General features: G+C 43.2%; 1 long non-coding RNA gene and 1 pseudogene across 1 annotated transcript in view; one reads left to right on the forward strand and one right to left on the reverse strand.

Annotated features, from left to right (window-relative positions):
• LOC110320170 overlaps positions 1-12,661 on the reverse strand; it is a 27,839-nt gene extending 15,178 nt beyond the window's left edge. Inside the window, exons 1-2 of the long non-coding RNA XR_002380446.1 lie at positions 12,572-12,661; positions 12,185-12,399 (exon numbers count right to left, since the gene is read on the reverse strand). This is a non-coding gene — a long non-coding RNA (uncharacterized LOC110320170). The remainder of the gene's footprint in view (positions 1-12,184; positions 12,400-12,571) is intronic.
• On the forward strand, positions 3,184-3,784 carry LOC110320168 (annotated as a pseudogene).
• Positions 12,662-13,052: the final 391 nt, after the last annotated feature.

A 13,052-nucleotide genomic window follows, 5' to 3' on the forward strand; every position in this document is an offset into this window, starting at 1 on the left:
GAAGCAAATACACCCAAGAGGAGTACAGGGCAGGAAATAATCAAACTCAGGGCTGAAATCAACCAAATAGAAACAAAAAGTACTATACAAAGAATCAACAAAACCAGGAGCTGTTTCTTNGAGAAAAATCAACAAGATAGATAAACNCTTAGCCAGACTAACAAGAGGGCACAGAGACAATATCCAAAATAATAAAATCAGAAATGAAAAGGGAGACATAGCAATGAAATATATCTTAAAATAATTATTGTTTGTTGAATATTAACAGTTGAAAATATTAAAATCATGTTCCACAAAAAGGAAGAAGAAAGAAAGAAAGAAAGAAAGAAAGAAAGAAAGAAAGAAAGAAAGAAAGAAAGAAAGAAAGAAAGAAAGAAAGATGTACAGCACTAAACAGAATTCTCAACAGAGGATTCTCAAATGACTCCAAAGTACTTAAAGAATTGTTTAAAATTCTTAGTCATCAGGTAAACACAAATCAAAATGACTCCGAGATTTCATCTTAAAATCGTTAGAATGGCTAAGATCAAAAGCTCTAGTGACAGCATATGCTGGTAAGGATATGAAGCAAGAGAAACATTCTTCCATTACTGGTAGGAGTGCAAAATTCTTCAACCATCCTGGAAATCAATTGTGTGCCAGCACGCCTTTAATCCCAAATTACCTTGAACTCAGAGATCTCCCTGTGTTAATCTTCTGGAATTCACAGCCACTATGTCTCAAGATCTCCATTCCAAGATCCAGGTCAGAAACTTGTATCTCCGAGCCTCCAGATTAGGATCACTGGTGAGCCTTCCAATTCTGGATTGTAGTTCATTCTAGATATAGTCAAGTTGACAACCAGGAATAGCCACTACAGTAAGTTTCTCAAAAAATCAGAAATAGTTACCCTGGACTCATCTATACCACTCCTAGAAAATACCTATAAGATGCCCCACTACACCACAGGGACACTTGATCACTATGTTAATAGTTGCTATATTTGTTTTTTTTTTTTAATATTTTCTTTTTTCTTTTTTTTTTAAGATTTATTTATTTATTATATGTAAGTACACTGTAGCTGTCTTCAGACATTCCAGAAGAGGGCGTCGGATCTTGTTACGGATGGTTATGAGCCACCATGTGGTTGCTGGGATTTGAACTCTGGACCTTCAGAAGAGCAGTCGGGTGCTCTTACCCACTGAGCCATCTCTCCAGTCCAGTTCCTATATTTGTAATAGCCCAGAACTGGAAACATCCTAAATGTCCCTTGACTGAAGAGTGGATAAAGAAAATGTGGTACATCTACATAATGGAATATTCTTCAGATATTAAATGCAAAGACATCATGCAATTTTCAGGCAAATAGATGGGAGTAGAAAATATCAACCTGAGTGTGATAACTCAGACCCCAAAATACGCTTATGGATTGTACTCACATATAAATGGACATTAGCCATAAAGTGTAGGATAACCATGCACAATTCTAGAATCCATAGATCTGAAGAAACTGGGTAATAAGGAAGGTTCAAGAGAGGATATCTGAATCTCACTCAGAAGAGAAAACAAAATAATCTTGGGATGTAGATGAGGAGAGGGGATAGGGTGGGAGAGGGTATGAGAAGGGGAACAGGGATGGGGATCAGATACGGAGCACAGGATGGGAGTGTACTAGGAGTAAGAGTGAAAATTGGTGGGGAGCATTTCTGGGAGTAGCTCAAGACCTGTGACTGGGGAAACTACTAGGTGTCTATGGTTGACGCTAGCTGAGATTCCTATCTTTGGTTGATAAAGAGTCTGAAATGGTCACCTCCTGTAACCAAGCAGGACTTTCAAAGAAAGGAGGGGGACATCAACCCACCCACAAACCCTGAAGTGGATATTTCTGGTTTCTTTGGAGACTCAGTTGTGTTCTGTGATGTTTCTCTGGAAACTGTCCTGTGAAGAGGGTGTTTCACTGAAGTAGATGAATGGTATCATTCTGAAAGCAGCCTGGAAGGGGACATGTGGTATTTCCCTAGAGGGGATGTCTGAAAGACCACATGACATTTAGAAAGGATGTAAGAACAACCTGTAGCCTCCCCCAGGCTTGAGCAGGCTGCTTCAGACCTTGCTGCCACTGTGTGTAGCCTTCCCAGCCTTGAACAGACTGACTTTGACCTTGCTGCCACTGAGCATGAGACCACCTGGAGTGGAGCCTTCTGACCTAGATGGCTCTATTGTTTTGTCACCTGCTGCTGCTCTTCTCCAAGACACTGCTACCTGCTGAGGCCCTTGAGATATTCCAGAGACAGAATCCGGCAGATCCACAGACAACATCTGGCACATCGCCTACAGGCTGGCCACAGGCTTCAAGAATAGATCTGCAGGGGATGGGCCTCCCCCCTATATAAGCACAGACTCTTAGTAAACTTTGATCAGAAAAATACATCTTGGCCTCCATTATTTCTCTTGCCGTTTTCTCCCATAGAGCTCCTGTCTCCTGTTGGGGTCTCCCACCTCCACTAATCACTCTCCCTCAAAACAGCAGCCCCCGACAGGCGCATAGGCATACCAGAGAGTTGCTGTGTTTCCACCGCCTACCGAGAGGACCACCTCAGATCTCCCAGAATGCAGCATCCTTGGACCGCTTAAATCAGCAGTCACTCATCCCCACCTCGATCCTCAGACCCACCTACGATCCCTTGGACCCGCCTACGATCAGACCTCCGCCGGCAACTTCAAAAGACTAAAAGAGGGGGCTGGGATTTTTTCCATGTTACTTAAACAGAGTTCGGTTATTAAACTTCGAGCCTTGATCAGAGTCTTGTCTAGGCTCAATTTCCTTTCGCAGCCTATTCCCTTTTAGGATATTCCTGCCCTTCAGGACGAACACTCAGTCTCCCACTCAGGAACCCAGTTAGTATGGCCGCAGGCGGCTACAACTGTGAATGAGACCACCGTGGGTTGGTCTATTCCTACCGATCTAGATGGTTCTATTGTTCTGTCACCTGCTGCTGCTTTTCTCCAAGACACTGCTGCTGCTGCTGCTGAGAGGCTGAACCTGTCTTCCCGAGATATTCCTGAGATAGCTGACAACCTGTGGACTTGGCAACCTAATGCTAACAGCGCTGACAGACCAGTGCTAACAACTTGGCAGCTAGCGCGAGGCTGGGGAGCTCTGAGCCGCACATCATGCCCTGTGCTTCCCAGACTAGTGAACAATACAGTCAGGATGGCTAAAGGTGACCCCAAGAAACCAAAGGGCAAGATGTCTGCTTATGCCTTCTTCGTGCAGACGTGCAGGGAAGAACATAAGAAGAAAAACCCAGAGGTTCCCGTCAATTTTGCAAAGTTTTTCCAAGAAGTGCTCTGAGAGGTGGAAGACCATGTCTAGCAAAGAGAAATCAAAGTTTGATGAAATGGCAAAGGCAGATAAAGTACGCGTTGATCGGGAGATGAAAGATTATGGACCAGCTAAAGGAGGCAAGAAGAAGAAGGACCCAAATGCCCCCAAAAGACCTCCATCTGGATTTTTCTTATTCTGCTCTGAATTCCAACCCAAGATCAAATCCACAAACCCTGGCATCTCTATTGGAGATGTGGCAAAAAAGCTGGGTGAGATGTGGAATAACTTAAGTGACAGTGAAAAGTCACCAAGTGACTTGGTGACAGTTACATCACCAAGGCAGCAAAGCTGAAGAAGAAGTATGAGAAGGATGTTGCTGACTATAAGTCTAAAGGGAAGTTTGATGGTGCCAAGGGTCCTGCTAAACTTGCCTGGGAAAAGGTGGAAGAAGAGGAAGAGGAGGAGGAAGATGAATAAAAACTCTGTCTCCTTGTGAATACCTTCGAGTAAGAGAGCGCTGTGATTGACACATCTCTTACTTGAGTCGTGTCTATTGCCCTTGTTAGGTTTAATTACAAAATTTGACCACGATCATATTGTAGTTTCTCAAAGTGTCAGTGGGTTACAGGAAGTGGCCGTGGGTGTCCGGAGCGCCCTGAAACTGTATCAAAGTTGTACATAGCTCTGAACATCTTTAAATTGAAAAGACACTCTCACGTCCTCCTCACTCAGTGCACTTTGCTGTTGGTGTGACAAGGCAATTGAAGATGTTTCTGGCATTTTGTTCTCACTGTGTTAGGTCGTGTTAACTGTATGGTTGTTGGCTAGCAATCCTGAGTTGTCAGCTGCACATATCTATAGTTTGTAAAGAGAACAAAACAACCCAGATGGATTCTTGATGCTCCTTGTTTGTGTGGAGGCTGTGAGCAGAAGATGCCCTTTGGAGAGGCCGTAGCTCAGGGCAGGCACTGTGAGGCTGGACCTGCTGATACTGCGGTGGGCATCCATGTAGCTTCAGGTTGTCCTGTTTTTGTATATAGTGGCATAGCATTCTGCTGACATTCTTAGTTGTGGAAAGGGGGGAGGGGTCAGCTGGCATGAGAAGTGTTTGGAGTTTTTTCTTTAGTTAAGTGCAGTTTTTTAACTTTTTAAAGAAACTGTAGATCTCATCGTTGTCAGCAAAGCAAAGAACTACTGCATCAATGGAAGTTCAAGAACCCTCTGGACCTAAACGCAATTTGCAACATTCTGTTATTTTTTGGTATGTTTAGAATGCTGAAATGTTTCTGAAGTTAAATAAACAGTATTGCATTTTTTTAAAAAATCTAAGCCTACAAAAACATTTCTCCCAAAAGTTGTTCTACTAGCAAGATGAACAGGGATAAAGATGGAGCAGAGATTGAGACAAGAGCCAACCCATGACTGCTCTAATTTGAGACCCATGCCATGTAAGAGAGCCAATCGTGGATACGATTAATAATACTCAGCTATGCTTGCAGACAGAAACCTAGCTTAACTGTCTCTTGAGAGCCTTCATCCAACAGTGTATGGAAATAGAAGCAAGAGATCCACAGCCAAACATCAGGTGGAGCTTTGAGAATCTTGTAGAATAGAAGTGAACACATTGCAGGGGTCAAGGATACTACAAGAAGACCTATGAAGTCAACTAAGCAATGCCTATGAGGGCTCATAGAGACCAAATAAAGAGTACTCAGTGGCTTGGCCTAGCCCCCCTACACATTTGTAGCAGATGTGCATCTTGGTCTTCACGTGGGACCCCTAACAATTAGAGCAGGGGCTGTCCTGGACTCTGTCTTCTGCCTTTGGATCCCCCTCTCCTACCCGGACGGCCTGATGGGGCATCAGTAGAGGATGTGCCTAGTTCTGATGTTGTTCCAGGCTGGGATTGTATGCAAAGTTAGGTTCCCCTACTCTGAAGAGAAAGGAAGGAGATAATGGAAGAAGAATTTATAGGGGTGGGACTGGGACAAGAGGAGGAAGGCCTGTGATCCCAATATAAACTATATAAAAGATAAATTATTGAAAAAAAACCAAAGAGATATGTACTGAAATAAATAATTCTGTCTTCAAAAATAAAATAATGAAGTTATATCCTTCAATTATGAAAAAAACTCCTTTACATGAATATTCAAAATAGAAATAAATAATTTTACATTTATGTGGAATATAGAACTCTTTGAATATTAGACCTGCATAATCGTTTTTGTTTTGAGTTAGCAAGTGGCAGTGTGCTGTCAGATTCTTCTGTGCCTTCCCACAAGTCCAGAACCTAATCCCACATGACATCTGCACCTCTACATCCCTGTCTCCTTTGTGTCACTGGAAAAACTTCACTCAGAGAAACCCTGTCTCAAAAAAAAAAAAAAAAAAAAAAAAAAAACTTCACTCTCTCTTTTCCCTGAAGATTTTTCTTACAAATTAAAAGTAATGCTTTCTAAACATCCATGCTTACACAGGAAAGTGAAATTTGTAAAGATTGAAAACTAAAGACAGCTGTAAGAGGTTAATCATATGAAATATTTTCTTCAAGTGCACATTAGTTTTCTGTCTCCAAGTCAAAAGTGTACCATCCAGTTAAAGGTTACAGAGCACACTCATTCATTGCCTTTTTAAGGTCAAGAATCTGGGCATGGTAGAACTGGTTTCTCTATGGTCTCGAGGTGTACCTTGAGTGGCCTGGATTGCCTTCTAGAGCTCAGGGTCTCCTGCAGCGCACTGACACTTGCCAACTCAATTTAAATAACAGAAACTGTGGGAGTAGAGTTATTATCAAAAGCAGAATTTGTTTGCTATGTCTGTGTAGCTCGGAAGCTCCCATTCTCTCACTGGCTGTCAACCATGGAACATACCTCAACCTGCTTGCTCCATTGCATAACTCCTACATGGCCATCTTCTGGTTCCAGTGTCCATCCTGCCTGCAGGGACACAGTCTTATATCATGTAATGTGATCAGGGTTGTAGGAATCTTAGTAACATTTGGCCCAAAACATAGCCTAAGGATCCATCCCCACTTAAGTGTGAGAGATGTACAGGGGATTGAAATCCTGAAAATCATCTTAGAATTCTGACTTCCACTATGTTTTAGCCTGGGTTGCTATAACAAAAACAGCATATGCTGTGTGTATTAAAAGAAGACACTTCTCACCATTCTGGACACAGGTTCAAGGTGCCACCAGAGCCGGTGTTCACTAAGGGCTAGCTTCCTGGCCTGCACATAAATGTTGACAGTCAAGAGATCAACCAGTTCTAATCAAGAGGATTGGAGTTCCTCCCAAGATCTTAATCTCAAATTAGGAATCAACATAAGAATTTGAGCAAGATACAACCATATATTACTGTTTGGTTTTGGACTCCAGGGACAACGGACTGAGGTGCATATTTTATATACCAAAGCAGACTGGCCTCCAGGTTCTCCCAGCATCCCTCAGTCCCTACCTGGCATACCCTGCCCCCAACCTTCCCTATATAATCCAGGCATTCTGTGCTCTCTTTCTCCCTCCCTCCCTCCCTCCCTCCCTCCTCCTTCTATTCCTCTCTCTCATTTTCTTCCTCTTCCTCTCTTCTTCCTTCTCTTCCTTCTCCTCCTCCTCCTCCTCTTCCTCTTCTTCTCTTCTCTCTGTGCATTCACCCTTTCTCTCTCCCTCCCCTCACCCCTTTTCCCCACAACAACTTCCCTGACCTTGGTTCTGGGGTCCAGTGAACTCTCTAGCCCAAGTGCAGCTTTCCAATAAACCTGCCTTTAATGTAATCTAATCTGGCTTGAATTGGCTCAGTTCACCAGCAGAGGAATAACCTATCAAATACCATAGCACACTCACACAAGAGGATGTGTGAGGTGTCTTTACCACCAAATTCTCACAGACGATTACAGACTATGGTCAGCAGCAACTTAAGTACCTTAAATTGAGTGCCTTTCATGGGAAGATGATGTAATACTGTTCTTCCTATGGGGAGAATGGTTGAAATAGGTTAAACAACTGTATTTGTATGTACATGTATTCCAACCTAGAAACTACTGGTTAGTTCTCAGTTGACTCTTTTCACAGAAGTGGGTTGTGTAGTTGGAATGCCAGTGGCTTCATGAGTGGCAAAACACGGTTATAGGAGTAACAGATAGGAGTGCAGACAACAAGAAACTGTCTGTGGTTTGAGAATGTATTGCTTTGATTCTTTGACAACTTGCGACTTCACTCAAGGTGGGAGATTGATTTCCATAATCTTACAAACTTGCCCGTGCATAACACCACTAGTCAAACTCTGAAAGAAATGCAATTTTTGCTATAAACAAATAGAACCAACCAGATGATACAGCATAAACCTGCAATTCCGGGACTCAGAAGGTACAGACAAGAGGATCTGAATTTGGGGCAAAGCTGGGCTATATAGCAAGGTCCTCCCTCAAAAGAGAAGAGGCAGAAAAGGAGATGGGGTGAGGGTGGGGGGAGACAGGGAAGAACGGAGGGGAGAGGAAAAATGCAATGTGCAAGTGAAAATATTTGTAACATCTGATTGGCAAAGAATCTCTATCTCTAATACCTACGTGTTTTTCCATCTAGGGAAAAAAAAAAAAACTAAATAGACTGGGCGTGGGCACACACCTTTAATCCCAGCACTCGGGAGGCAGAGGCAGGCGGATTTCTGAGTTCAAGGCCAGCCTGGTCTACAGAGTGAGTTCCAGGACAGCCAGGGCTACACAGAGAAACCCTGTCTCATAAAACAAAAACAAAGCAAAACAAAACAAAAACAAAAACCTGAATAGGACAGAAGCTTCTTGTGAGAGAGAAGTCCGTATCTACAGAGCATAGAAAATGGTGCTGAGCCCTGGCAATGAGCAGACTTCAGAGTAAAACCAGAAAATTATCAGTAACCATAACAACTGTTGCCTAAGTATCTACTGTATCCTAAACAGCCAGATGACAATCCAAGTTCTCTTATTGTGAGGAAAATGTGCTACAAAGCTTAAAGGAAAACAAATGGCTTTAAAGCTGGCAAAGACGTTGATAAAAATTAAATTGCTGAGAAATGGAAACAATAGTAGAACCCACCTGCAGTTTCATGAAGTAACAAATACAAAGCACTGAGAATACTCGCTGTCACGCACTGATGTGGACCAGCTTGCAGCTCTCATTACTTATTGTGGGTAGCCCTCAGTGAGTAAAGTACGGATTCAGCGTGTATTGTTTGACACTAACACAGCCATATCAAGGACCGTACCCTCAGACCCAGAGCAAAATAACAAAGCCTTCCTCTGGTCCAGCTTTGGATGTTCTCAGTGTGTGTGCAGCAAGTGTCCAGCACAGCTCTCTCTGCCTGGATGTTTATTTATTACATGAAGACTTCTCCATACAAAGACTTCTACTCAGACTGCTAAACCTGCTTCCTTGTTTATCCATAGGTACCAATCCTGCATCCTTCTTTAACTGTATATAACACACATATCAAGCTCCTGAGTAGCTACCACTTCTCGGTAACAGAGCCCACTGCATCCCATCTCAGCTTCTCTGACTATGTATATGTGTACCATCTCCTCCTACCCTCTTTCCTCCATCAGGTCAATCCCCAGAAGTTGTGTTGAGAACACAGCAATTGATCTTATTATTGCATCGAATTTCTGTTGCTATGATGAATACCTAAGACAGTCAGCTGATAAACAATTAGAGAGGCTTCAGCCTATGACAGTTTGGCCCCATGACTTTGGGTGAGGCAGAAGCACACTATAGCAGAGAAACTTAGGAGAAAGGAGGAATGACTTAAGAAATGGATCCTCTAACAACACTAAGAAGAGGTTCCTGTCTTGGATATCAGAAGTAGGGTGGATTTAAGTAAGCCAGGGAATAGAAAGAATACGATAAACAAGGGACTGAGCGTCCATTTAGGAGTGGCAAGCATTTAACAAATACAGGTGCTGCATTGAGAACTGGGAAACAGGAAAGCAAATGGGACGGTAAAACTCAGATAACAATGAGCCCTCAATGCCAGGCTTTAAACCTTCAAACCTTCCAAAGATGAAGAAAGTGCAGGTGCAGAGAAGCTGCCAACCTGCCAGGTGAGCGGTTCTCCACCCAGGTGTGACACTGTGTGACAACACAGCCGAGAAACATTGTTGCAATTCTGAATTCATCATCAAATTGCTTCTTTGCTAATTCTAGACAAATGTACCCATTGTGTTAGGCTACGTCTAAATTAAGTTGCTGACTTAAGAGAGTGTTCTCTGAAGCTACTAGGTATGAATAAAGAAAAACCAAACTCCTTCCTCTCAAAGCTCCACATAGAGTGACACTGGACAAAAGATAATAGGGAAGACACAGAGGGTCTTGTTTTTAAGAGCATTTGAGTTCTACCTCCCCTGGGTCCTTCATTCAGAACAGCCCCTCCCTCCATGCTCACAAAGCACTCAAACCTGACAGGGCACTTTCCAGACATGCCAACACTCATAGATGTGTGTATCCAAGCACCTTTTCTCCAAAGCCACCGGCTTCACCTGGGGCAAGCATGTGTGTGTGCACGCTTGTGTGGGTGTGTGAGTGTCTAGGCCAGAGGACATCCTCAAATGTCATTCTGTACTAGAATTAATGTGCCTTCCCAGTGAGAAATCACCCTGCACCCTTAGAGATTAATAAAGGTAAAATCTCTTTCATATAGCATCCATCCGTCTCTGGCTAATGTTCAAAGAGGAGCCAGCCATGAGGAGAAGATATTACTAATTTATATACCTTAGGCATATGCATTTCACAAACACTGTCATCCTTAAATCTCTTTTATGCCCTGGCTCCAGGTTACACTTTGAACCATTTACACGGAGACAGGAGACTGCAAGTCTGGCTACTTGGGCAGATGGGAGATTGACACAGCAGAGAAACTGCCAGACTTGTTTCTTAAGGACAGCAGCTGTGTTCTTTTCAATAAGTTGTTACCAGGGCACATCCTGCCCACATGGCAGAATTATACTTTTCCTGATAAGAGCCCAGGACCCTTAGTGGCAGAACAGGACTTAATGGTTGCTGTAACCCTGCGCTGACCCCGTGAGCTGCCCTTGGAAGTATGCTCTGTTCTGTAGGGACAGGCCTAATAGCAGGTTGGAATGCAGAGCCGACTCCTTTCATTCTGGGAATGGAGCCTAACTGGAGGTAAATATTGGTGAGCACACACTAGCTTCCTGCCGTCCTACGTTTTGCCTGGCTAGCACACTACCTATTTCTGGGGCATTTTGGAGCCAGGGCTCTCTTAGCTAAATTTAACGTTGTGTGAATTAATGGCATAAGCAAAAGTATTTAGTAAATCCTGTCTAGCATCAACTCTACCTCTTTCAGTTTCTCCTACATCAGGAGTAGTCCACCTTGGTTTTTGAGGTAGGATCTCTCACTGGCCTGGAACTCATCAAGAAAGCTCGGTTGACTAGCCACTGTCTCTCTCATGCTGGGATTAAATGGATAAGCTACCATGCCTGGCTTTTAAAACCTTGGGTTTGGGGGACCAAACCCAGGTCCCAGTCCTTGCACCACAGCAAGCACCTGACCGGTAAAGCCATCTCTCTGTCCCCAGCTTTATTTTAAAGATTCTGCCTGCAGCTAAAATTTATTAAAAGGGGGGAGGAATCTCTGGGATGGCCCCATACTCTGTAGATCACATTTATTCATTGAGTTAATGCCCACCACCACCACTGTAACAAATCCCCTAGACAACTGATAAAGAGCAAAGGCTGCTTTCAGCCCCTGGCTTTGGATGGTTTATGCCAAAAGTGACAGGCTCCATTGCTTGGGCACATGGTGGGACAACATAGCAAGGCTCAAGACATTCATCACTCAGAATGACAGAATAGGCTGTACCTGGGATCCCCCAGTTCCCCAGGAGGGCACACACAGCCCCAGCAGCTAGACCCTGCCTGATAATGTTTTTACCACCTTCCAGTAGTTACCAAAGCAGAGACTCAGCAGGCACCATGTGGTCCATCACAGACCATTCCAGATGGCGAGAGAAAATTCCTGGAAAGAGGATGCATGTGCCAGGGCTGATTCAGCAAGTATAGAGTGATTAGAATGTTGCAAGTTCAAGGCCTAATTTAAAGTGTATTACAGGGATCTTTAGCCAGCCAGATAGTCATTCCTTGTCACTGTGTGTCAGCCCTAACATCAACAGAGAAAAAGCTTTGGAATGTGATAATGAAGCCCTATTCCCCATCAGTGGGAGGTTAGGAATGCTGTCAAAGGATGCCTGAGAACTGTCTACCTGGCTGTGACTGGCATCTATGCAATGCACATCAATGAGCTTTCAAGTTGCCTTGATAGATCTGTGACTTGATTTATCCTGCTACTATAAAACCTCATGGAACTATTTCCATGCAGGAACTGAGGACTAACCTAGCTTTGTGATGCTGGGTCTGGCTCACTCATATCTGGCTCTCGAATAAACGTTTGTCTTCCCTTCCAAGTGAAAGCTTTGTTTCTATGACAATGAGATTCAAACCCTTGCAGGACAGACCTTTCCTTGAAGTGGTTCATTTTTATCCATCCCCCATCTTACAGGTAAAGAAACTAAAGCAAAGAGGAGTTAAATAAGAAATCTCTGTTCCCACAGCTAGTTAGGAACCCATTCTGTCCGATCCACCCAGCTGCCTTTGACACATATGGTGTGGACTGAAAGTTGGCCTGTAATGCAAACAGAAGAAAACAGCTCTGAACTGACTGACCTGAGGGGAGACCGTGAAGTCCACGAGGAAGGAGATGACGGTTTTTATGCTGGGAAATATGTAACCTAATGTAAGCAATATGTGGCCTGAAACTGGCTGCTGTAAGCAATGCCAAGGTCTCAGCTACTAAGTGAACATGCTTTGCAAGGAGACGTGACACTCACACTTACAGACGAGCCATGCTGTGCTTTAAGGGCTCCAGAGTGCATGCTGCAGCCTGGGCTGTCTTTCCTCTGTGCAGCCTCCAGGAATGCAGAGAGGGCAGAAATCCCATGCCAGCTCCAACAGAAGTTGATTATCCAGAGTGTCAGCAGATCATACGGAGAAATACAGAGTTGCAGAACAGCTTGCTGTGTTTAAGTTAGGAATGATAAAGATATGCTGACTTGCAAAAGGAATTATTTTTAATATAAATGTAAATAGTGAATTAGTTCAGCAGATGTATTTCTTTACCTTTGCTAGTCCCCAGTAACCACACAGAGAAACCAAGATTTATTTCATGCTGTTCCTCAATTTCTGGGCAATATTAATTTATATTAACCCCCTAAGCTAATTACCTCCCAGTCATGATATCATGATTCTTGCATATGATTATTGATCTGGCTCTTTGAGCTTCTGATTTTTTCTTGATGTCTTCTCAGATCCTCTCCCCCTCATGGCGAAGCTGAATCTCCCTCCCTCTCTCCTTCCCCTGGCTGGCAGAAGTTTCTGTCCTATTCTCTCTTCTGCCCAGTCATTGGGTGATCAGCATTTATTGATGAGACAGAGAATAAATGGTAAGAACTGTTTATGCACATTTCAGACAGGAGATTCTAGACATAAGCATTATAATCCAATGTCCATATTAAAACAAGACATCAGAGCAGAGTAATTAGCATTTAACTAACACAAGGATAATCTTTACACAATGCACGAAAACATTATGCCTACGCTGACCTATGGCAGACAGTTTAAAAAATATGCAGCATGTAAATCTGTAAAAATAATTTTACTGAGGTTTTATTCCAAGCCAAATGTGATTGGATTTACATATGTTTT

This window comes from Mus pahari, chromosome 4, assembly GCF_900095145.1.
Source record: "Mus pahari chromosome 4, PAHARI_EIJ_v1.1, whole genome shotgun sequence".
In the NCBI taxonomy this organism is placed as follows: domain Eukaryota; kingdom Metazoa; phylum Chordata; class Mammalia; order Rodentia; family Muridae; genus Mus; species Mus pahari.